At 45.8% G+C, this 26,354-nt stretch overlaps 1 protein-coding gene across 5 annotated transcripts in view; it reads left to right on the forward strand.

Annotated features, from left to right (window-relative positions):
- The window catches only part of PALLD (palladin, cytoskeletal associated protein), a 455,211-nt gene that overhangs the window by 146,372 nt on the left and 282,485 nt on the right, over positions 1 to 26,354 (forward strand). The window contains exon 1 of one of the 5 annotated variants that reach the window (XM_051842558.2): positions 3,800 to 4,034. The exons of the other annotated variants lie outside the window; for them this stretch is intronic. The gene's annotated coding sequence lies outside the window, so the exon portion shown is untranslated. Of the gene's footprint in view, positions 1 to 3,799; positions 4,035 to 26,354 lie in introns of those variants that run through there. 5 annotated transcript variants of the gene reach the window in all.

The following is a 26,354-nucleotide window of genomic DNA, read 5'->3' on the forward strand; positions in this document are numbered from 1 at the left end:
ATATGGGGAGATGTGCAGATTGGGTCTATGGGGACCCCTGGTAGAAAGGAGACCATAGGGGCTGGTGCTGTGGTGCAGCAGGTTAAGCCACCATTGGTAGTGCCAGCATCCCGTATGGGTGCCTATTCAATTCTTGGCTGCTCCACTTCTGACCCAGCTCTCTGCTAATGGCCTGGAAAGGTAATGGGAGATGGTTCAAGTGCTCGGGCCGCTGCACCCACATGGGAGACACAGATAAAACTCCTGGCTCCTAGCTTTGGTCTGGCCCACCTCTGGCTGTTGTGTCCATTTGCAGAGTAAACAAGCAGATGGAAGATCTTTCTCTGTGTCTTTCTCCTTCTCTCTATATATCCCCAACTTTCAAATAAAATAAGTCTTTAAAAATAAAGGAGGCCATAGTGAATGTTGTTTCATTTAAAGTCATATGAATATATTATTTATTCAGAGCATTAAATTGAAAAACCTGGGGCAGGTGTTTGGCATTGTGGCTAAAGCATCACTTGGAATACACACATTCCATAGGAGTGAGCCTGGGTTTGGGCCCACACTTTGCTCCCAATTCCAGCCTCCTGCTAATATGCATCCTGGGAAGCAGCAGCTGTCTCAAGTAGTTGGATCTCAGAAACCTGCCTGGGAGACCTACGCTGAGTTCTTGATTCCTGGCCTCAGCCTGGCTCAGCCCTACAGTTAGGCATTTAAGGAGTGCACCACAGATGGGAGATCTCTTTCTGCCTTTCAGATAAATATAATTAATTAGTTAAAAACACCATTTTCATGGCTCCCATAATGAGATTCTACTTCAACAGTTCTGAGTAGGGCACTGTCAGTTTGCATTTTTTTTTGTTCAAGATTATTTATTTATTTCCTGGAAAGGCAGAGCAACCAAAAGAGAGATATCTATCATCCCCTAGTTCACTCCCCAAATAGCCACAACATCCTGGGCAGGGCCAAGCTGAAGCCAGGAGCCAGAAATTCTATCCAGGTCTTCATTATAGGTGGCAGGGGCCAGACACTTTTTTAAAATATATATTTGACAGGTAGAGTTAGAGAGAGAGACAGAGAGAAAGGTCTTCCTTCCATTGGTTCACTCCCCAAATGGCCGCCATTGCCAAAGCTATGCCAATCCGAAACCAGGAGCCAGGTGCTTCCTCCTGGTCTCCCATGTGGGTGCAGGGGCCCAAGTACCCGAGCCATCTTCCACTGCCTTCCCAGGCCACAGCAGAGAGCTGGACTGGAAGAGGGGCAACCAGGACTAGAACCCAGTGCCCATATGGGATGCTGGTGCTGCAGGTGGAGGATTAACCAAGTGAGCCACAGTGCCAGCCCCCCAGACACTTTTTAAAATATTTATTTGAAAGGCAGAATTAGGGAGAGGGAGAGAGAGAGAGATCTTACATCTGCTGCCTCACTCTCCATTGCGTCCATTAGCCGGGTCTGGGCCAGGTGGAAGCCAAGAGTCTGGAGATCCATCTCACATGGGTGCAAAGGCTAAAATACTTGGGCCATCTTCTGCTGCCTTCCCAGGTGGATTAGCAAGAAACCGGATAGGAGGCAGAGCAATCAGTTCTCAAACTGGCACTCCAATAGAGGGTGCTTTTATCATGCTTGCAACGAAGTTTTCAACAAAACCCCCACTTCTCCTGGGGGCTGCATTGTTCACACATTGAGGAACACTATCTCCACTCCCTTTCTTGACCCAAGAGACTCCAGTGGTGGGTCAGTTCTCATCCGGGACACAACCAAGTGGGCAGAGCTTAGCAACAAGAGGCAGTTTCCAGTAACATTTGGCACCATCAATCGTTGTAACCCAGAAGGTAGTGTACAGGATGCAGGAGAGCAAAACCTTCATTTGTCCTTTCTCCTCATCTCCACCAGCAGACAGGACCGCTAAACACAATGTCATCTTAATTAAGACATTTCAGCACGTTCAATGTTTTCACTAAGCCTCAGCCTTCTGAAACACTCACAGGGTTAGCGGTAGTTGTGGAGGGGCTGCTCAGCTTCTGCCTTCATGGTGATCACACACAGGACTCCACCCCACCTTTAATTTCTCCTTCTGCTTTTGTCTGGGTGTGTAATCAATAAACTGTCTCTCCTCGTTCGCAAGAAAGATTGTTCTAACAGCCCTTTCTGGAGAACAGAAAGATGGCAAGGAATTGGAAAGTATCTTAGTGAGACCCACCCCAGGAGACCACCCTGCTTTCCTGTGATGGCTTTCAGATGAACAACAGCATTTGCCTCTGTTATTTAACAGCCCTAGTAAAACTCTACAGCTGAAGTGCAGAGGAAAAGCAACATAAAAGGGTCTAACGACGTACAAGGAGAGACGGCACCTGCCAAACCCAGAATATTTTCAGTTTGAAAAACAATCTCATTTTTATTAACTTTACATTGATTCCCAAAGGAAGGGGAGAGTTTAATAAGGGAGAAAAATGCGATGTTTTATGACCCATCACTTCCCCGGGATAACAAATACTAGTTAAAGATACACACTAGGGACCAGTGTTGTGGCACAGCCAGTTAACCAGGGCCTGCTATGCTGGATCGCATGTCCAAGCACCAATTCAAGTCCTGGCTGCTCTGTTTCCAATCCAGCTCCCTGCTAATGTGCCTGGGAGGGAGCGAAGTAGAAGTTGGCCCAAATGCCAGCAGCAAATAGAACCTCGCTCTCTCTGTCTCCTTCTTTCTCTGCAACTCTGCCTTTCAAATAAATAAATCTTAAGAGTTCAGCATGTATCTTTTTTTTGTTTGTTTTACATTTTATTTTCACGTCACAAATACCTTTTGCGCTGTTTCAGACCTCTCCGAATGATTCTATCTCTGGAACGCTCTTTCTAACATGGTTCCTAGTTGACTTCAGGGATCTGCCCTGACATTTCCCACGCTCCATGAAAATTGATAGCTTCATGGATCTTATATGAGTTTCTCCTTTACACCTCTGAATACAAACTTGGATTTTGGTTTCTTGGAGGGGCCAGGGAGAAGCCATTCTGAGACTGAAAGGTGGGAGTAGCGAGCTCAGGTTTTAAACAGGGAGCACCGCGTGCCTGTGGGCGCCGCGGCGCGTGGTGTGTCTCCGTGGTGTCGGTGCGGTTGGCGAGCACTCGGACATGAGGCTGCAGAGAAAGGTTGTGGGACGACCAGAGGCGTGCGCGTGCTCCTCTCTCCAGGACTTGCAACCTGGGGCCTGCATTCCCTGGGTGTTAGTGGAAGGACTTGATGAATGGCAGACTTGTTCAACACGGAAAAGAACAAAGGCCAGATTTACTCTGGCATTCCTCTTCCCAGGGGCTTCGGGTGTAATGTGGTAATTAATTTATAGGGTAGCGGTCAGGCACCGTCAGGGGAGCCATTTAGCTCAACCAGAGAGAGCACAGATGGAGAGGATCAATGAAAGCTGGCCCTCGTGGAATAGTCTAGAAGGAGGATGAGGAAGGACGTGATTGCTTTGATAGCCAACACCACCTCACTATTGGCTGTCGCCTGCACTTCCCGCCAAGGTGTCTTGAGCGCTGGAGGAACAGAGGGCTTTAGGAAAGGGCGCGCCCTGAGAATGGAACTCGCTCCTTACCTCCGCCGTGGGTGACTGCAAGCCCGCCTCCCCGCCACCGCGGGCAAAGTAAAGCGATCAGCACAGGGGGCGAGGGGAGCTATTTGTGGACCTCGACCGCATTCCTCCCCAGGACACACCCTCTCCCCTCCCCGCAGCCCGGTCTGTGGCGGCGCGCACACGCGCCCCCGGCGGGACGCAGCGCACTCGGCTCGCTGCAGTCGGGCCGCCCGCACCCGCCGCGCTCGCCGCTGCCTCGCCGCCAGGCGGCTGCCTGCGAGCCGGCGCCACTCGAGACGTCTTCCGCGCAGGCTGCGAGGTGCCGGCCTTTTTGGCAACGCGGCTGCCCGTTAATTTTCTCCGCCATATTCTGCAAACTGGACTGCATTCTCAGCCTTCGGGTTGCAAGCCGAGGCCATCGGCGAGATCTGTAGGACCCGAGCAGACCGTGTTTGGGAGCCCAGGGTGCGATCTGCCCCATCTGGTAAGTGTCTGTCTCAAAGCATGCAGGGGTGCATGGGAGCCCGGCGGCAGGTCCTCGGGAGAAGCGTGCGCCTGGGGTTGTTGACCATTCTCCCGATCAGATCCTTTCTTGGGACCCACTCCTGGGGCCCGGGATGGAAGGTCCTGCTCCGCGGGACTTTTCTGTTGTTGGAGTTGGGATGGGGGAGGGGAGGAAGGCGTGCGATCACCCCCGCCCCCTTCCCGTGCGGAGCGGATACTTTGAGAGAAACTTCGCTTTCCCTCTTCTCTCCGCCTGGAGCAGTTTCACACTCGGTGTGTTTGTATTCTTTCTGCTGCATCCCTGGTTGAAACAGGAGGAACCTTTGACAACGCCGTCAGTTGCTGACAGCCTCAGAGCCGTTCAGCTGCTGAATGAAGTCTAGCTGGAAACACTTGGTCTCCTGGGATGGTTTTTTTTTTTTGGGGGGGGGTGGGGGTTCCCATTCGAGATCTAGTGGCTTTCACACCTGTGGCTCTTCAATGACCTGAATGTACGTTTGTTTGTTTTCCGGGGTTTCACTGGATGGCAGCCCTTTGTCTAACAAAATCGCTCCTTTCCCGGTTCTCTAGTTCTCCAAGCCCTTTGGATGAGGTCCCTGTGGTTGGCTGTGGTCCTCTTTCGGGGAACAAGTGGCCAGCAGAGCACAATAGGGAAGAATGCATTCCTGATGACTCGTCTACCATGGAAAGACTACTCCGTGGAGCTGACAGTGCCCATTAGTTTTTATGAAAAGCAGCGCTGTCGCTTGTTTTAGCGATGTTCGGTCTGGGAAACCTCTTGAAATGAGCTAATCCAAAAGAAACCAGCGTGACTTTTAAAGGCAGATTTCCCCCAATCTGCTGACACCACAGGGACCCTGAGCACCTCCGGGATTCTGAAGTCACCTCTGCCATCACTGGCAAGGAGGCTGTGGATGAAAGAGGGGGGAGATGTGACTATGGCAAGGACCCTTTGAGAAGGGGGCTGTCCTTTCCGAAGTCCAGGTTTTTCCACTGTCTGATGACTAAGAAAATCATCAGGGTACTGGAATGTAGTTTCACATCTTCGTAGGTTCAGTTGAATTTCTGTGCACATGATGAAAAGACTTTCAATATCCCTTCTTTCACTTCCAAGTGGAGCTCAGTGGAATGCTTGTTTATTTCTGTTGCTGATAAATCCATGGGAAATCTCTGCTGAACCCAGCAATTTGGAAAAGCAAGTGCTAGCTTATAATTGTGCGCTTAATGGCAACCAGGTTATTTTCAGTAACCAGAGAGTCTTGCATTTTCCCCTTCCCACTGTTTTAGAGGTTGCATGAGCATGCATTTGAACTTCCCCTACCTGCATCTGAAATGGAAAGTCACCTTTCGGTGTCTGATGAAAAAGATTGCCGCCAGATACCTTACAGGCTATAAAGTAACGCATTTCTGAAAAGACTCCGCTGCTAGATGTTCATGTCTAGGGATCCTATGCAATTCCTCATTGTTCCTCTAGGGAAGGCATACGGTGTACTTTGATCACTACAGTGGTTTCGTCTGTTTGTTGTGTGGTTTTGCTGTGTCTTTTTTTCTTTTTGCTACAGAAAGTCTTCTTTCTCTTAGGTGAAATCACAGGCTAGCATCAGTGATCATGCTCAGGGCTGAAATGAAGGAGTACATCGAAACTTTTAAGCATAACCTTCTCATCCCATAGAAAGTTCTGCAGTCTTCCTTAAAACTCCCACTTAGCAACTGTCATAAGATGATGCTAAGTGCCCTTTAAAAGAGTATTTTTACTTGGTTGATTTTTATTCCCTCGAGCTTTAATCGTACTTTGCCAATACATGTTGAACTGAGGTGCCTGAGGCACACCCAGTACACTTACCACCCCTTTAAAGTCTGCATACTTAACTCTTTGAACAGTTTCTTTGAAAAAATAAACAAAAGCTCTAGTGGCACTTGCAAAATACAAGACGGGGTCCTCTGATGTGATGGCAGATGGCAGTCGCGAGAGATTTGTTTATGCTCAGGACAAGCTGAGTGTCTCTTACATTAATCATGAATTGAATAATTGATCCCTCGCACCTTGGGCTGCACTTGGCGTCCCACCATCAATTTAAAGGTAGGTTCCTATTGAGGGCTAGTTCACTTGGAAATCCTTTCGGAGCCTATCAAGTGATTTCACAGCTGGGTCAAATCTAATGGTAACGTGCACTATGAAATGCAGTGACACAGGCTTCAGGCTCTCCTGGCTTTTCCATTTCACAGGCAGGCTCCAGTGACCTTCCCATTTGGTGGTCACTTCCAAAGATGGTGGGGCTGATGGATACAATGGGTTTCTGTAAATGTAATTAAATGTGTCTCTGCCAGCTGCCTGTGGTATTTGTGAATGTTTTCGTAAGGAAAGCTGTTCTTCGGCTTTATCTGCCCACTGTGGTTTGTGGCATGTTGTGCGATTCTGCAGCCCTAGCAGTTTTTTCCTGAATGATTGAGTTATGATGTCATGTGCTATCTCAGCGCCCGAACCTCTCCAAGGCTTTGCTGGGGTCTGTGTGCCTGAGCGAAGGGAGTGGAAGCTCCCTCGGAGCGCACTTGGTAGCGACTCCCCGTCTACTCCAGCACATTCCATTGCCTGGAGACCAAAGCCACCAAATGATTTGCGGTCAGAGTGATTTGGGGCTGGTTCGAGATGATTTAAAAGGAAGGTTATGGGCACATGAAGTGTAGGGTAAAGAAAATATATTTTACTACTTTATTGAGACCACATGGCTCCAACTTGAACTTTTTTTTAACTTGGAAATCATTGGCTGCACTGGCTCACAGGGCTCCCCCTGCTCTTTTATTCAATTTTACTGCATAGAGCAAAGAGCTGTGCTCTCTTTTTGATCAGCTTGACCTCCCCGTTATTTCTGAAACTCTGCAAAAACTCTTCATGCTCAGGAATACAAGGAAAGGTGGGATTTATCTGTTGTGCTCTTCAAAGACCCAAGAGCATTGCTGGAGAAGAGACCCTACTCTGTTCAGTAACTGAAAGAAAGATCTCCCATGGCAAGCTGGGGTTGGGGGCAATGGGAAAGAAGCAAGTGCCAGTCCACCCCTTGGAACCAGGGGGTCACGGAATATCCGACTGGGCAGTGAGTGCATGTCTCCTGCTGAGTGGGAGGGTTGAGTTTGGTCAACCTCCTGAGGACTTAGTACACCCTGTGATTAATACTGGAGCCAAATGAAACATAGTCTATCTTTTCCAGCACATGAGAAATGATGAAAGGGCTCAGAGACACGGCCCCTTCTCATTAGTGGTCCATGGGAACACAAGACCCTTGGGCCCACACTTCATTCGTGAGACTTAGCTGCCGTCTCCTCCCTCTCCTCTATGGGTTACCACAAGCTGGCACCATAAACCACCTATTACCACCAAACAAGTTCCCAAATCTCTGTCCAGCATCAACTTAAAATATCTATTATTACTTCACTCTGTGGCTCATGCTCATCCTATTTCAATTCTCAGAGCACGTGCTATAGTCTCATCCATTAAAAGCTGTTGAATAGCCAACACTGATGTCCAAGTTGGTGTTATGAAACTGAGAGGGGAAGCTACATGGAAAGGCTAGTCTTTGGCAGCTATTAGCCTGGGGTCTGAAGGCTGTGATTATGATGTAATGGGAGGCTGCTTGAGGTATCTCCAGCGAGTCTTCATACTTGCCTATGATCCATCTGAGCCAGTCTGGACTCCCACAGTGTGAGTCTATGTATAGCTAAGGGTTTAAAGGAAAGCATGTGGTGATCAAATTAGTGTGGTGGCTTATGAGAAAATCTTATAACCATAGAACTGGAAAAATGTCAAGGCAATCTTGTGTGATGGAAACCAAATGACACTGGTCTTCAAGTTCCTGGGTTTGCCATTGTGTGACCTTGGATAAGTTGCTTAATCTTGCAACACATCGATAAAGCACCATATAGCATTTTGTAGGGAATTTTATAAATAGGGTGTCCCAGGAGTCTCAAGACAATGCTGGGAGGCAGGCAGAATAGGTAATGCTATTTCCATTTTATAAGGATGGAAACTCGGGCTCTGGAGATTAATGACTTGCCCAAGGTCACACAGCATGTGAGCACTAAAGTTTGGCCTCAAACTCAGAACATCAAGCTTTAAATCCCATATCCTTTCCACTGTAGCAGGCAGCTCCCACAACTCTTAACCTCTACAGCCCTCGCTCTCCTCGTTTGCGAAAATGAGACATTTGGCCCTGAGTGTTACGGTCCCTTCCAACTTCAAATTCTGCGTCTGATGAATCACCGGCTGGAAGGGACTTTAAGAAATCACTTAGTCATATTCCGTGCTTCCAGCAGGACTCTATCTCAACTATTTAGAAAAGAAAATGAAAGCCCTTTTCTCCCGATCCTTGAGCAGAGCAGGCCTCAGAGCGTGTCTGAGAGCTGTCTGAGGCAAGAATGAAAGGAGGCGCCAGGATGGCACTGCTCACCGGGGAGATCTGTGCTCCGGGGCCTGCAAGCAGGGCGCCTTGCCGCCCTAGAAGTGCATGCCTGGTCCTGTGACGGTGTCTAAAGTAGACAAGGAGAGTCACAGGCACGCTCTGCTGGCTGGGGAGGGATTCTACCAGTGAGCTCTGAGATGGTTACTCTGCTGAGAAGGGAAGAGAGCCAAGTGACTCAGAAGTGATCTTTCAGCGTGTTAAGCACTCCTGGCCAGAGGGGTGACTGCAAGTCAATGGTAGTGTTCCTGTTTAAAGACACACCGCAGAACTCCTCTGAATTCAGTAGGTGTGACCAACTGAAAGCTACGCTAAGCTACTTCTTGCTTTGCTCATGTTGGAATGATTGGTGGCACCATGGCCGTGACAGTAGGGGTTCACCCTGCACATGGGGGCAAGGGTGGATTCAGAGCCCTGCTCCGGGCTTTCTCCAAGAAGGGAGAGCAGGCTCAACAGGATAAAGCACTAGTTAACATCTAGTGTGCTTTCTAGGATAACTACCAGCAATCAGATAAAAGGCAAGTTTAATCTCAAGTTACTCAGCTCTCTTGGTTATAGTTTTAAAACATTAATCAGTCTCCTGTGTTCTTCTTTCACTCCCGTGAAGTAAATGCTAAGAAAAAGGGAAGGACTTTGGAGCCAGAAGCTTGAGTAACTACCATAATGCAGTGTGTGACTTAGTGATTGAACTTGGACAAAGCAGTGTCTACTCCCAGCCTCATTTTTTTAATCAGGAAAATGGGCCAACAACACCCATTTCAAAGCCGACCATGCCTAAAGATCAAATGGGGGACATAAGTGACTGCTCTGTGTAGAAGTCAGTTGACATCATAAGTGGTGGTGGGCCAGGTCAGGCCTTTTCAATACACCATGAAGTCACCAGCCTTTCCTTTATCCCCCCCCACCTAATTCCGTTCCCAGGCTGGAATCCGAATCGGGAGTTTTCCCAGGCTTACTAGGTGTCCAGCACATAATGGCCATTAATCCTTGGAAGTATTCTAAAATAAACGTGGTATCCCTATTTTATTATCAGGCAACTCTGTCCCAAAAAGGATAAGCGTCTTGCCCAGGTTCACGTGACTAAACTGGGAACCGAGTCGGCCTTACTCCAAAGCCTCTGTTCTCAGACCCTGCGGTCTCTGAAGAAGTGGAGCCTCTTTCTACCCGAGTGCAGCCCCTGTCTTCTTGGATTCAAGTTGCATTTGGTCGGCTGGTGATCCTTTGAGTGGACTCCTCTGCTGTTTTGAGCCTAGACTCGGTTCGAGGGCTTTGTATAGTCCCTTACTTAAGGCTTTAGGTCTTAGTGTCTTAGTCCATTCGTACACTATAGCAAAAAAAAAAAAAAAAAATACTATGGACTGGATGGCTTACAAACACTGGAAATATTGCATTGTGTTCTGGAGCTGACAAGTGCAAGATGAAGGCACTGGGTGACTTGGTGTTCGGTGAAGGCTCACTTCCTCCTTCATAAATGGTGCCTTCTGGGCTGTGTCATCACATGGGGGAAGGGCTAATGAGCTCTTTTTGGCCTTTTTAAAAAAATAAGTGCACGAGTCAAGTTCATGAGTGCCCCACCCTCAATGACTGAAAAGGTCCCACTTGACCACCACCTTGAGATTAGGATTTTGACATATGGATTCTGCAGGAACACCAACATTCAGACCATAGCAATCGGCGTATTCTGATGCGCACACCACAGCCTCCTCTCCTTTTCTTGTCCTTGTTCCTGCGTGGCTGCGGCACCTTCCCCCCTCCCTCCCACTCCAGGCATCAATCCCTCCTCTTAGAAATCTCCCGCATCCTCTCATCCTCTTTTCCATCTTTTTCTCAGAGCCAGATATTCCCCCATAGGGACTTTGTAGCTCCCCTGCTTAGCTCACTCTGTGATGTCAGACTGTCATGGGGGATGTTATGCCGTCCCATTTGGGGATTGAAGGTACATCCTCACTCCCCCACTCCCGCACCAGCACATTAACTGTTTTACCTTCACTGGGATGAAATATCAGTGTGGTACATACAGCCACCATGTTATTCTTGAACACTGTAGAATATGAACTTCAGAATTGTGAAAGTTATCTAGGCAATAACTTTTTTTTTTTTTTTTTTTTTTTGGACAGGCAGAGTTAGACAGTAAGAGAGAGAGATAGAGAGAAAGATCTTCCTTCCGTTGGTTCATCCCCCAAATGGCTGCTACAGCCAGCACCCTATGCTGATCCAAAGCCAGGAGACAGGTGCTTCCTCCTGGTCTCCCATGCGGGTACAGGGCCCAAGCACTTGGGCCATCCTCCACTGCCTTCCCGGGCCACAGCAGAGAGCTGGACTGGAAGAGGAGCAACAGGGACAGAATCCGGCACCCCAACTGGGTCTAGAACCCTGGGTGCCGGTGCCGCAGGCAGAGGATTAGCCAAGTGAGCCGCAGCGCCAGCCATCTGGGCGATAACCTTTATTTACAGACAAGGAAACTGAGTCTAGAGAAGTTAATTGTCCAACCCAAATCACAGTTCTGAGCCAGAGCTGGGGCTGCTTCCAAGTTAGTCTGTATTGTTTTCAAAGTGCTCTAAACCTGCATTTTGTCCTTTACATCCAGCATCTTATCACGTGGTCATCTTCCCAACTGGGGTGGCTCTGTCTGCCCTTAGAAAGGAATCTTTCCCTTGGCACAAGAGCCTGCTCAGACTCTTAACTCATCACGGGAAATGTTGGGGACTTTGATTGATTGCTTTTTTAACTCACCATCCATCGCTTCTGCTGAGCTTAAGCCTATTTCAAGAATACAAAGAACAACTGGTCACTCTCAACCCTAATTCATGAATTGGAAGAGTTAAGCCCCTTTCCTTGGTTTTCCTAAGGTTAAATAATACCAGATCTTTTTTGTTTTGTTTTGTTTTTTCCCCCCATAGTTCTTGTTCTCCAACAATTTCATCATCTTTATTTCTATCTGTTGAATTATGTCCAAGTACTCTGTGCCTCTCAAACTGTGAAGTCCAGAACGGGACAAAGTCTCATAAAGGTATGATAAAGTGACGATGACCTCACACTTTCTTCAAACTGGGCCTCAGTTCGTGCAGCCAACTTTCACACTCACATTTTAAGTGATAGCTGGCCCTCCTTGGCTCATTTTCAGCTCATTATTCTCATTTGGCTGGACATTGCTTAGTCTGTGTTTGTGGTAACGATCATTTCCTCTCTGTATCATTCACAACTTTTCCTGTTCAGCTGTTTCTTTCCTTTTACTCCAGACAGCTTCTCCAATTGATCAACTCATTTGGGAACCTAATCCTATTCTTCCACTTCTTAATTATTAGCCCTAGCTACTGTCCCAAGAAGCTTAGCACATTTATAGCCCCTGGAAATCACCAATCTGGAAAGCAGACCCTGGAGACTTTTTGGTCCCTCAAAGCACTTCTCCCTCATGGCTCCAGGATTTAAAAAGCAAGCAGTCCATCTTCGAACACAAGGCTCTCAACTGACCATCATACGGGGTTAAAAGTTCTGCATAAAGTAAGAGATCTCCAGGGAGTCATGTTCTTTTTTTTAAAAAAAAAAACAAAAAAAAAACAAAAAAAAAAACACTTGATCTATCTATCTATCTATCTAGTAGAAAGATAGAGACACAGAGAGAGCTCCTATCTCCTGGCTAATTCCCCACGTACCTTCAATAGCCAGGGCTGTGGGTCACAGCCAAGAGCTGAAAACTCAATCCAGGTTTCCCATGTGGATGGCAAAAATCCAACTACTTGATCCCAGGCCTGTTCCCTCCCAGATGGCATGAGCAGGAAGCGAGAATCAGGAGCAGAGGCTGCACTTGAACCCTTCTCTCTGATATGGGATGTGGTCGTCTTAACTGCAAGGCCAACTCCTCCCCTTTAGAGAGCCCTCTTAATATCTGTAGCTAAAGTATCTCAAACCATACCCAGATCTGTCTTGGTTATGGTGGTGGAAGTCTGTAAGATTCTGCTTTGGCCCAAAAATGTGATAATTACAAACATTTACATTTATAAACCATTTTTATCTCCATTAGCATATGCAACTCATGTAAAGAAATACATTATTCCAGTTTCATTGATGAAGAAAGTAAGGCTCACTGAGGTAAAGTAGCTCCCACAGTCTCACAGCAAAGAAGTCGCATTTCCTGTCTTCAGATTCCTTGTACTCCACCACATTTCAGTAGTTTTAAGACCTTGGAATTCCTAAAGATCCCATGGCCAATCAATGGCTAGATGCTTGTCAGACATACAGATTCTGGGGCCCTGGCTCCAAAACAGATTGATTAAGCCTGGGTTGTCCTTGGGACCTTCCTGGAAAGAAGCATCTGAGGAGGCTTTGAATAAGTCAGTGGCCCTTACCAGGAGAAACCCTGTCCTAGATTACCCGGTGTGGGTCAGGCTCATGAAATACAGCAGATCTACATTTTGGCCTGTGATAAAGCTGGCACTGAAAAACCAGCCCCAAAAAACTCCGATCCCCGACAAGTGCTCCCTGAATACCCTGGGCCTGTGGCTGGGGCTCTCCGAGAGCCTGCCAACCCAGTCTGGTTCAAACCTGCCTTTGGTCCCTTCAGCTTTGTCCACCCATTTAGCTCCCCTCTTTTGAGTCCTATGCTGTGGCTTTTCACACAGGTCTTCCATATACTCTCTGGGCCCTGATTCTGTAAGTCTCTGCAGCTCAGAAAGCTGGTCTCTCCAGGCCTTTGCACGTGTGACCATAGAATGAAGCTGAATGCTGAATCATGGGTGAATCTGATGACTCCTAGGGACATCTTTATCTGGGGACCCTCTAACGGTGTTCACCCCAGCTGGCAATCACTTACAGACTCCTCTGAAGGGCAGTGTCACAGCCAGCTTCCTCAAAGGGAGACACGGTGGTTCTTGCAGTCCTACCAGACACTCTAGGTTAGGTGATGGGTGGCGCCGTGAGCATTCGGAGTGCACATTGCACCGGGCGTTGTGCTGACCCCTTCCCATGAGTCATGTCTTGTTGCCTTTTTTTTTTTAAGATTAATTTAATTATTTGAAAGGCAGAGGTGAGAGCTGTCTGCTGGCTCACTCCCCAAATAGCCACACTAGTTGGTGCTAGGCCAGGCTGAAGCTAAGAGGCTGGAACTCCATGTGGGTCTCCCGTGTGGGTCCAGGGGCCCAAGGACTTGGACCATCCTATGCTGCCTTCCCAGGCGCATTAGCAGAGAGCTGGATTGGAAGTACAACAGCTGGGATTTGATCCAGTGGCCATACAGGATGCTGGTGTTGCAGGCGGCAGCTTAATTCCTGTGCCACAATGCCAGTCCCTCTTTCCTTTGGATTAGGGACAAGTCCAGGGTGATCATACATGCTACCTGGTTTCTAGTTTTAGGACCAATAGACTGGCTGAAAGTGTATGTGGAACACAGGGACTGTAGTCTTGGTAGCCCGGTTCCATTCACTGCCTCTTTCAAGTGCAACCATTTTCTACACAATAGGCTGACTCTCCCCACACTTCTTCAGAAACAGGCAGATTCTGACAGTGGAACAGGAAACAATAACACACTTTGATAGCAAATAACAATGTGAAGAAACTCTGTCCCCCTCCCCCCCATCTTGGTCTCTGTTATCTTAACACCCTGGAGAGAAATTTCCAAACATTAGTCTCTAGAGTGATTGCTCTGTCTTTGCCTGATGAGTGAATTCTTTGGGAAGACAGCAAAGTATTAGGGGCTGGAGGGAAAGGGATGCTTGGGGCCTTCTTAGAACCAGACTTAGAGCCTTAGAATGTTGCCCACATACAAAAGCTTAAGTTTTGCTGGAAGAAATAGTTACTTGTTATGTTCTAACTTGGCAAGCTGTGGAATAGCACTAATGTTAAGAGACTTGTTAAAGGATCTCAGAGTGTTATGGCAAAATACTCCACCCTATCCTTAATTAGGTCGAGTTAAATTAAAAAGGAAAGAGTCTGGTTTGCTAACCACAGTGGAAGTACTGCTCTTGGGTGGAATTCCTATCCAGATTACCTCGTCTGACTTGAGGATAATGTACAGGAAACAATTGGGGTTTTTCTTTCTTTTGGTTTTGATATTTAAGCTACAAGGCACTTGCAGTCCAGGACTGGCCTGTTTAAGCTCTTGCTGCTGGTTATCATAATGTGAGGTGTGCAATACACTGTGTATGATTTCCAGTGCACATGTGCTAGTTATTACTACCAATGTGAATATCTACCAGGACATGAATCAAGGCCCCCAACACAACCTGCCAACACACTTTAAAAATTTATCTGATGGAAAAGCAAAACTTTCCTCTACTAATGAAGAGTGTCTGAAACAGCTGAGTGGCACCATTGCACTCCTATTTGCAAACTGCAGATGGTGTTACCAAGGCTGGGAAATAGAAGCATGGTTCTGTATTTTAGTTTCTCGTGTAGGTCTTCACTTGAATAATAGTAGTTAACCTTTACCGAGCTATGATCAGGAACTTTTTTACATTTATTTTTTCCTGGACTCTAGTAATTCTATGGCATAAGTAGTTATTAACTCCATCTCTTGATTAGGACAACTGAAATTCAGGGGGGCTAAGTAACTTGGCCCCAGTTCGTACATCAGGAAAATGACAGAGTCAGGACGCTACCCAGGTGTGTTTGACTGCAGAGCCCAGGCTTTCTGGAGGACATTCTTTCTTCAAAACCACTGGACACCTCCAGAGAGGGGACTGGTTAGACAATTAGCTCCATTGGCTTCATATGGAAGACAGGTGCTCTGTGGATGCTGATGTCCAAACCTCTGTTGGGCATGGACTTTGTCCCTAGAGCTTAGACGGGCTCCATCATTGCATCCACCCAATAAACAAGTAAGGAAGCTCTGGCGTGCCCCTCTTACTGCTGAATGACTCCTGTTCTCCCACCAGCCAGCATTGCCCTGTGGCCCTAAGGCTTGGCTGATTTCCTGTCTGACCATGGTATATGAGTAGGGCACAAAAGCCACATGGCAGTTGTAGGAAGGAGGGCACAGGAATGGAGCCTGAAAGTGTGATTCTGATCCTGGACATCAGTGCTCGCGAGAACTCTCCCCATCTCCTGTGCACCTCTTTTTCATGTTGTAGTGTTTCCTTTAAATAAGGTGGCCGTGTCATCTGAAGCTTTGTGGAGATAGCACGTGCACTGGATGTAGATTTCTTTTATGATTCTGAATCTTCCACTAAATATCCTTCTTCAGATAGCCTTTCTGGTCCTCAATATCCCAATCTGTAAAATGGAGGCAATAGTCCCTACCTGTGAATACGGTTGTAGAGACTGAATGACACAATGCTTGTGTGTAGCACGGCACCTGCCCTGGTTTACTAGTCCAGCCCTCGGAAGGTCAGCTGTGTCCTTCTTCTCAACTCCTCAGCCCCCTCTGTATGTCAGTAAGCTGTGCCTACTGTACAGCTAGGATCAGGGGCTTGTGACCCGAGATGTGTCATGCATAGTGTTACCTGTAGGGAGGCAGTATGGAGTGATGTATACACGTTCAATCCCTTCAGCACACTGATGGAGCTTAAACTCTGCTCCTCCGTTTCCCATGTGGCCTTGGGCCAGTTCTGTAACCTGCCAGGGCCTTGGTCTTCTCCTCTTTAGAATGGGCCTACTGGTGGTACCTGTGTCACGGAGCTTTGGGGAGGGCTGAAGTAGTTAATGGGTGATGAGCACTTGGCAAATACCTGACATGGAGTGAGCACTCCCTAAATGTCACCTACCATTCTCATGACTAGTAGTACTACTGGTCATCTCTTGGTTCCCTCTTGTAGGCTTTTAAAAATACTTGGTTATGGTTAGCTGTGCAGAGTAAGGACATGAAACAGATTTTCTCAGTGCAAACAGGGCTGCTCACAGGGCTCGTGGGAGGCTGAATGCTGACCTGGGCCCCATTAGCACCATTCTCTAACCAGCTCGGGCACGGGGCTGTAATGAGGATTATTAAAGTAACATATGGAAAACTCTTACAGCTAGCTCTTGGGAGAGGAAAAAGGCACTAAATAAATACAAGGAATTATTAAAAACTAGGAGACGACCTCACAGGGATGCTGAGCCTTGTATGTTATTTGCTGTTCTAAGAAGAAACCAGGGCAGGGAGCCAACTCCATCACCAGGTGACAAAGTGGTCTCTTGGCTGCTGTTCAAGGGCTGGCTTCACCTCTGCAGATCCCAGGCCATTGGTGGCCTTGTCCTGACCTAGGGCAGCTCAACTTGTAGGAGGGAGAAGGGCTGGGGGCCTTCGTCCCAGGCCAGATGCTCTCTTAGCCCCTCCTCTTTGTGTGTTACATTCCCAAGGTGCTCCTTTGGGGGAGCTGGGTTTGCTGGTGGAAGTTAGAACTCACCAGGCAGAATATTGATGATGAATTCCCATGGGTTCCAGTGCAGATGGATGGCTTAGGGGCTACCAGCATTCTTTTGCCACAGCAGGATACTAGTTCAAGACTGGGCCAAGTGTGGGGCTTCATTGCCAAGCCCCTGACAAGTGCGTGGAGAGCACCACACTCTGCAGTTGTAAAGGTATCGGTGCGCCAGCCCCTCTTAACTTCCCCGCCCAGCCCGAGACATTCCTCTTTCCAGACCAATCCTAATGCTCAAATGAAATGTACTTGAAGTGGTCTCCAGGTATCGCTTGTGGAGTGGTATATGAGGCATCCAAGAATGAATCAAGATCTGGCCCACTGCCACTTCACAGCCCAAGGCCTCTGGTTTTCCCTTGATATCAGTGGCATATGACTCATTGCCATGGTCTCAAGCAATCATGATGGAAACAGCCTGTTTTTCTAGAAGATAAAGATAGTATCTTTCTGAGTCTCATCATTCAGGAACATATAGCCCCTCATGACACATTACCTTTATTTATAGTTTTCTGATAACAATGCAATTTTCTTATTTTTTTCTATTTATTTATTTGACAGGTAGAGTTATAGACAGTGAGAAAGGTCTTCCTTCCGTTGGTTCACCCCCGAAATGGCCACTATGGCCGGCGTTGTGACGATCCGAAGCCAGGAGCCAGGTGCTTCCTCCTGGTCTCCCATGCGGGTGCAGGGCCCAAGGACTTGAGCCATCCTCCACTGCCTTCCCAGGCCACAGCAGAGAGCTGGGTTGGAAGAGGAGCAACTGGGACTAGAACCCGGTGCTCATATTGGATACCGGTGCCGCAGGCAGAGGATTAGCCAAGTAAGCCATGGCGCCGGCCCCATACAATGCAATTTTCAAATACTGGTGGCTTCTCCACATAATGGTCTAAATAGAATGAGATCCCAATCTTCAAAACTGTTCCCCAAGTTAAGGTATTTATGTTAATAGTATATAAAACCAGTACCTTAGTACAAGTATCAAACCATAGCTTGACCTCTTAACTTGAATAGCAAAAACAGGGAAAGAAAAAGCAAGATTGGAGAGTCCACTACACCAGAGAAAAACTTGCATTGCTTCTCTTTCCTTCTTCAGCCGGTGTCAAAGGAGCTACGTTAGTCATCAGTAGGAAATGGCTTGGACATCTGCTCTACAACACAGAAGTCCTGAAGAAGATGGCAAGAGTACAATTCAAATGTCTTCTTGAACATTGAAGATTTTAGTAGGATCTAGTTGGTTTACTTAAGTTCTTTAGGAAGCTTAGACTGATGGTATCAACTACCATGCAAGATATATAGATTATCTGGCTCATTACAATGGGTATGGGGCATATTTTTCTTGTTCATTTTCTCTTCAGAGTTCAAGATTATTAAACTATTTAAAGATTGGCTGGCATTGTGGTGCACCGGGTTAAACTACTCCCTGCCATGCCAGTGTCCTATATCGAAGTGCCAGTTCGAGTCCCGGGTGCTCCACTTCCAATCCAATTCACTGCTAATGCTGCTGGGAAGACAGCAGAAGATGGTCCAAGTGCTTGGGCTCCCACCACTCACGTGAGAAACACGCATGGAGTTATAGGTTCCTGGCTTTGGCCTTGCCCAGCCCTGGCAGTTGAGGCCGTTGGGGCGGTGAACCAGCAATGGAAGATCTCTGTCTGTCTCTGTCTCTCCCTCTCTGTCACTCTGCCTTTTAAATAAATAAATATTTAAAGAAAAAGATATTTTCAATGGCTCCAGGAAGACAAATGGTAGCGGTAGATCTTGATGGGAAGCCTGTGTGAAATGGCCCCTTCCCCTGGGGGAAGCAGGCAGATGCACTCAGAGTACGTGCAAAGCAAGCCCTGGTGGGCTTTGGGGGAGCCCCCTCTAGGTATTCCTTCCATGGCAGCAAACCCCTCAAATGAAAAAAAAAAAAAAAAACCACGTTTGCTTAACACTCATTTTAAAAGAATTACAGGGCGTCCTTATTTCTCCACAGTCTATGCTTAGAGCCAGGCAGCAGCACACCTCCTTTTTTTCCTTTCTCCCTTTCAGTCCACAGAGATTGTTCTCTGTGGTTGTTGACAGCTTCTGAAGGCAACTGGACGTGCACTCTGTCTTGATTTCTGGGCTATCGCTTCTTATAAAGAGCTAATGTGCTCCAGAGAGCACGGAGGCACTTCTTACCCAATGCTTCTAGAACCCATTTTTCTCTGGTTTTCCCACTCACCGGAGCCCTCCCAGCATTTCACACAAAGGACAGGTCCAAGCAGCTGCAGTAGCTCCTCCTGGAGAGCCATTCGTAAGAAAGAGCAGCTTCCACTGTTACATCTCTCACATTCATTAGAAACAGGTGTTTTACAACTGAGAACAATTGGACATCTGTGGCATAAAGGAGGAAGAAAATGGGCCATCTCTTTATAGAGATAGACTCCAGTTCTGTTCTATAGAAGGTCCTAAGTGGAAGCTTTTGTGGTTCAGATGGGATTAAATTAAGATGAGAGAATGCTATCAGGAAAGAAAGTGTAACTCCTGTTTGCCCACCAGGGCTTGCTTTGCACGTACTCTGAGTGCATCTGCCTGCTTCCCTCCGGGGAAGGGACCATTTCACACAGGCTTTAGCTCTAATAAGCTGAAGGAGTGGAGAAGCCTCTTGGAGAGGTGATACTCATCGTTGCTGAATCTCTTGGCCTGAATACTTTTGCATCAAGCCACTGCTTTGAAGGTCTCCTCATGATTGTTGTATATATTGACACTTTAAAAATATATTTTATTACAATTTAAAAATGTCTATTTGAAATTCAGAGAAGCAAAGACACAGACAGATGTGGGTAGTTCCCATTCACGAATTCGCTCCCCAATGCCTGAAACAGCCGGTGCTGGGCCAAGCCCAAGTCAGAAGCCTGAAACTCAATCCAGACCTTCCACCTAGGTAGCAGGGCCGTCCCCTCCTGCCTGCCTGGGTGCACATTAGCAGAAAACTGGAATTGGGAGCAGAGCCAGGACTCAAACCCACGCACTCTGATACGGGATGAGGGCATCGCAAGAGGCGCTTAATCACTACGCCAAGCACTGACATCTTTATTCTTTCGTGCACTTTGTGAAAGACAGTGTTGTTGCAGCGTGAAATAACCACGGTGTTTTCCACAGCCACCATCTCTACTGTGGCTCCAGTCACTCTGTAGTTTTGGTTCTCTTTGTGTCACTGCCCCATGTGAAATTATTTCATTTATGTTGTGGTTTAAGTGCTTATTATCTTCTCTCTGCTCCCATTTCCCCGGAGTAAAAACTACCTGTGAGTGGAAGAAATCTTCCCATCTTCCAGACTTTCAGGTCTTCATTTGTTGCATAACTAACTCCTCTCTTCTTCCAGCAAAACTTCAAGCTCCAACCTAAGGGCTGCTTGAGAAATGTAGCTCACAGTCTGTTGACCTCTGCAAGAATCGCTGCATAGACAGAAGGCATCCTGTTCTTGGGACACTAACTCAGCAAAGCAAGAGCTGTTGCTTGGTCGTTAAGGAAACACAACAGAATACAGTCATAATGTGTCACATTCTACATACCCTCATTTATGATACAATGTGATATTTTTTACCTACTATTTGAAGCAAGATGAGATAATTCCTGGCTGGTATGAATTTTTAACAATTTTTGTTCATGTGTTCGAGTGAGTGAGTGAGCAGAAAAGCAAGCAAGAGAGCGAGCTAGCTCTCATCTGCTGCTCAGTTCCCGAATGCACATGATGGCCAAGGCTGGGCAAGGCAGAAGCTGTGAGCCAGAAAATAATCCAAGCTGCTTCAGCCATCACCACCACCTCCTAGAGTTCATATTAGCAGGAAGCTGGAATCAGGAGGAGAGCTATGTCTCTAACCCAGGAACTCTAATACAGGATGTGGGTGACCCAACTGGCACTTAACCGCTAGGCCATATGCCTGCCCCGGTATGTATTTTTTTTTTTAAGATTTATTTATTTATTTGAAAGTATTACAGAGAGACATAGACAGAGATCTTCAATTTGCTAGTTCATTCCCCAAATGGCTGCAATGGTCAGGGCTGGACCAGGACAAAGCCAGAATCTTCATCTGGGTCTGCACGTGGGTGGCACGAACCCAAATAATTGAGCCATCTTTTGCTGCTTTTTCCAGGCCACTAGCAGGGATCTGGATTAGAAGTGGAGCAGCTAAAACTCATGCTGGCACCCATATGGGATGCCGGCAATGCAGACAGCGGCTTTGCCTGCTACACCACAGTACCAGCCCCCATAAAGATTTTTTTTTAGCACCATTTTGCATAAATAGATACAGTTTTAGAACCATATAGGACAATATTCTAACATTTGTTTTCTTTAATCAGGTTCAGTTTTTTATTGTGATCATATTTTAGAAATCATAGATTGCTTCTCAGAGCAGTGAGCAGCTTCTTTGGCAAAGGAGAATATTATGAAGACATGGTAATGTGAGGAGTCTTCAAAAAGTTCATGGAAAATTCATGTTATAAAAATTTTCTTGGATTTCAAAAAATTTTGTGTGCCAGAATAAACTTATCTTTTATTCCCACTTTCTATGAACTTCATGAAGTAGCCTGTGTAACCCAGGTCTATAATACACTCAGATAGTAGAAAACTGATCTTTAGTTGCATATGTCCAGAGTCAGAGACTTCTCTTTTTGGTTTTTAAATAATTGGGAGTAAGGCCTACAAAAATCCATATTTTTAAAAAGGGTTTGTTTGTTTTTTTTTTTTTTTAGTTTTTGAAAGAGAGAAATAGATTGATTGATGGATTAATCCATTTTCCAATCCACTGGTTCACTCCCCAAATGGCTGCAATGGCCAGGGCTGGGTTAGGCCAAAGCCAGGAGCCTGGAATGCAATACAGGTCTCCTGTGTGGGTGATAGGGGCCCAAGCACTTGGACCATCTTCTGCCACTTTCTGAGGTGCATTAGCAGGGAGCTGGATCAGAAGTAGAGCAGCTAGTGAACGGTGCTATGATATGGATGCCAGCATCGCAGGCAGAGACTTCACCCATCGCAGCACACTGTTGGCCCGCAGACTTATTTTCTTAATTTGTTTTCTATACCTCCACAAAGGACTGTTCCCTTAGCTTTTGTAAGCAGTCATAACAGCTGAGTAAAATGCAGTAAGTGTCACTCCAAAGGTTAGGCACGTATGTTATGTGCTTAATCCTCATAACAACCTTAGGAGATAGGAACAAATAAAATACAGGTTTAGAAGACCGCAGTAGTTAATGAATAATGAAGCAAGGAGGTGGGTCTCTTTTAATAGAACATGAGTATCTGAAAAGTGTGTATTTCTTTCTAATGTTTAAAACACTGCATAGCTTGGATATTCTTATGTTATTGTGTTTTTCTTTAGTTTTCTTTTTGTACATTTTAAATAACTTTAAAATATATAAGATAGTATTTGAATGTGCTTATGTTTAAAAAAAAAAGAAGCTCTAAAATGAAAAGTGAAAGTTCTCCTTTTCCTAGCCTCTGTCCTCTCAAAAGATAACTTGTTTCTTGTGTAACCTTCAAAAGCCTATTGTTCCATTCTATGTTGTTACAGTTTTACTAGATGACGTATTTTTTAAATGTTTATTTTCATCGCCTTGAGTCTACTTGAAAGGCAGGGGGTGGTGGGGGTGTGGGGAAAGAGGGAGAGAGAATGAGAATCGATCTTCCATCTGCTGATTGACTCACCAAATGCCTGCAACAGCTTGGGTGGGGCCAGCAACTCTGTTCTGCTCTCCGACATGGGTGGCGGGGACCCAAGCACTCAGGCCATCTTCTGCCTTCCCTGACACATTAACAGGGAGCTGGATTGGAAGTGAGCAGCTGGGACTCCAACTGGTGCTCCAATATGAGATGCCAGCATTGCAAATGGTGACTTAACCTACCCAGTCACAAGGCCAGCCCCAGATGATACATTTTTGATAAAATTGTTTTTAAAGGATGCCTAGTATTTCAATGTGTGGGGTAACATAATTGAATTGCCATTGGAGCTTTGATGAGCATTTAGGGCAAGCTATGTGTATTCTTGTGACATTTCTTCCGTTCTAAAAGCATCATGTTAGTCTTTCCTGTCTTTGTGTCCTTGCATGAATCATAGTCTATCTTCCTAGAAATGAAAGCTCTGGGTGAAATGTGTATGTGTTCTAAATGTTAATGTCGCCCAGTGCTCTTAAAAGCTTATACCAGTTGATATTAATTACAGCAGTTTTCCATGTCTACATGTTAGCTTTTATCTTAAGTGTATCTGTCTTCCTTCTAGATATTTACATGGCTCCCAAGTGGAGAACTGTTGCACCCATCCTCTGCCTCCACTAAGAACCCAGCATCCTCTACATGTATCATATCAGTATAACAATATCACCGCGTTGACAATGCTTTATGAATTTCGCTTTATTTCATCCCTTATGTAAGCTATGATATTATTTGCTAAACATATAAGTGAACTTACCAATGGTTTTGTAAAAAGTAATATAATCCAAGCTTTGGAACATCAGACCCTGAACACAAAGAAGGTGGGAGATGCCTTTTGAGGCTCATGATTTCACTTAGCTAATTGTAATTCAAAGATTGATGCAACAAGGCCAAGGGTTCCAGAATGAAGTCAATTTTTCCTGAAGTTCACAATAAATCTATAAATTCTGGTTATATGAATCGCTGAAGAATTATTGTACAGGGATCCATAAATCACTTCTAAAGCAGTGTTAGAAGGCTTTCCTTCTCCATGGTGTGCTAGTTACAATTACATTATTAGGCTCTTGAGTGTAGGGCAAACTCATTTCTTCAACTTCTAACATTGTAGTAAATGACCTGGCAGCAGATTTAACAATTTTCTTTGTAACATTTAAATTTAACTCTTTAGTCACGGGCCAGATTAAAAAAAATCTCTTTCTAATCCCACCAGAATTTTAAAATTATTAAATACCATCATTCTAAGTCACATAAAAATTCTAAGATGTTTTACACGAAGAAGTAAGGGGATAGGGAGGAATTTCTCCTTCTCCCTCCTGATGACTTGAGAGTAAATTAGAAAAACAGGAGGTCCTGATTATGCATATCTGTGTGTTATGTGCACTTGACCAAAACTACAAACTTGACATCTTGTTTAGTCTTCTTCTTGAACAAAGGTGAGCAGCTGGAAATTGTGCTTGAGCACGGGACCTTTTACTTCTCCCTGAGCGTCAGAGGAAGATGCAGTACTCGCATCCTCACTGGAGGCAGGCAGTCGGGGTGTCCATGCAGAGGGACAGGTGTTGCTTGTGGAGCCTCGCACACTGCTGACCCTCATGGAGAGCTCCCAACTTTGAGAAAAGCACCTTTTTATGCTAATGGATATTTTGGGGAGTGTGTTAGTAATAAGCAGAAAACATAAGGTTGCTTTTAGGGTGAGAACAATGAAAGTGTTGCCCAAGAAGATTGTGGAAAAATCAGAAAGGGGATTGGAAAGGAAGGAAGGGTACGCTATTCATGGAAATATCAAAATGTATGTGCAGCCTAAATCTCATGAAAATTACCGTTTAGTTAAATAGCACTTAAAATCTCTCAAACTCTCCAATAAGCTCTTGAAAAATTAAATTATACCTCACTGGATTTGAATTTAGTATGTGATTTCCTAACACAAACATTTTTTAAGTTGGAGGCTCTATATCAATGAAATAAGGCTAAAATACGACTCTCAGGAAGAAAAAATGGAAACATTAGTGCAAAGCAAGTTACTCCTGAATATAATTAAATGTAGAAACCTTTTCTATGAGGGGAAGTACTCTAAGGTCACATATTGATTTGTACAAAGTGTGAAATAGTTTTCTAAAATATATTTTGTGATACAAGCTACACACGCAGGAACACATTGTCACGTTTTTCATGTGTATGTGGAATGTAAACGCCATTTAACAACTAATGCATCCCTTGTTGAAAAGGCGCTGGAAATCTCAAGAGCTACCTTGATCTGGTAAATGCAACATAGATAGGAGGATTTTTCCCCTCATCAATGTTCTTTTGTGTGTGTGTATTTATTATTTTTTAAGATTTATTTTAGTTATTTGAAAGAGTTACAGAGAGGCAGAGGCATAGAGAGAGAGAGAGGTCTTCCATCCCCTGGTTCACTCCCTAATTTGCTGCCATGGCCAGAGCTGCACCAATCTGAAGCCGGGAGCTAGGAGCTTCTTTCGGGCCTCCCACATGGGTGCAGGGGCCCAAGGACTTAGCCCATTCTTCACTGCTTTCCCAGACCACAGCAGAGAGCTGGGTTGGAAGTGGAGCAGCGGGGACTTGATCCAGTGCCCATATGGGATGCCAGTGCTGCAGGCTGGGGCTTTAACCCACTGTGTCACAGTGCCAGCCCTTTATCAGTGTTCTGTATACCAGGCAGTGGATATATTGTCCCAGTTGCATTCACTAGCTGTCAATTTCTTTGTAATGGAAGAGAAATTCTAGCACTGTTCATCAGCATCAGTTTTCTGTCTAGCACTTGAGTTCTCTGTACAACACCCCTGCCAGCTGTTACACATCTTCAGTATCTCTAGTGACAGAGAACCTGTTAACACATTCCAGTCTAACCCATTTGGGGCATATAGAATAAGGTGATCCTTCAAAATTGACGTAACATAGCATCCAGACAAGGATTTTTTTAAAAATAAATATTTATTCTTTTGAAATATTTTAAAGGTAGAGAAAGAAAGCGGGGAGGGGGAGAGAGGGAGAGAAGGGTGTCTTCCATTTGCTGGCTCACTTCCCAAGCACCTGCTACAGCTAGGACTGTACCAAGCTGGGAGCCAGGAATGCATCTGGATCTCCCACATGGGTGGCAAGGACCCAAGTACTTGAGCCATCACCTACTGTCCCCCAGGTACATTAGCAGGAAGCTGGATCAGAAGCAGAGTAGCTGGAATTTGAATCAAGCCCTCTGATTTGGGACACAGGTGCCTCAGCAGTGGCGTAACTCACTGCATCACAACATCTGCCCCCAGAGAAACATTGTTAAGCCCAACTTCAAACAACCTGGGAAAAGTGTAGAATCCTAAGAACTATAGGGAGACTGTGGTCATTCTTGATGACAAGAATTGAGAAAAAGGCACATAGATGACTTAGCATTTCTATGTAACGTAGATCCCCTCCATGGTTTTCTGATACAAAGTAATGTCTAATTTCCCCAGCATCTACAAATGGCAGAGTAAGAGAGAGGAAAGTCTTTCTTACAGTATGCACAGCCTTCAAAGCTGTCGGTTCTTCCTCCTTATTGCAAGCAGTCCTCAGTTCCAGAGAAGAGGGGGGCTGCGTCAGAGATCGCAGTGTCAAGATGTTTCTGATTGTACACACGCTGGACGTGGAGAATGAGACTCCTGAGCTACAAAACGAGCTTTGCACATGCTGTTCTTTCCCTGTACGGCAAACACACACAGTGCCTATCAACAGTGGCATTTTTACATTCAAAAATGCTCATATTTTAAACAATAATACACTTATTTGTATGCAAGCAAGGGAACTGCTATACTTTCCCCGACCCACCTCTCCCCAACAGTTTTAGAGGGTGT

Source organism: Oryctolagus cuniculus, chromosome 2 (genome assembly GCF_964237555.1).
Source record: "Oryctolagus cuniculus chromosome 2, mOryCun1.1, whole genome shotgun sequence".
Classification (NCBI taxonomy): Eukaryota; Metazoa; Chordata; class Mammalia; order Lagomorpha; family Leporidae; genus Oryctolagus; species Oryctolagus cuniculus.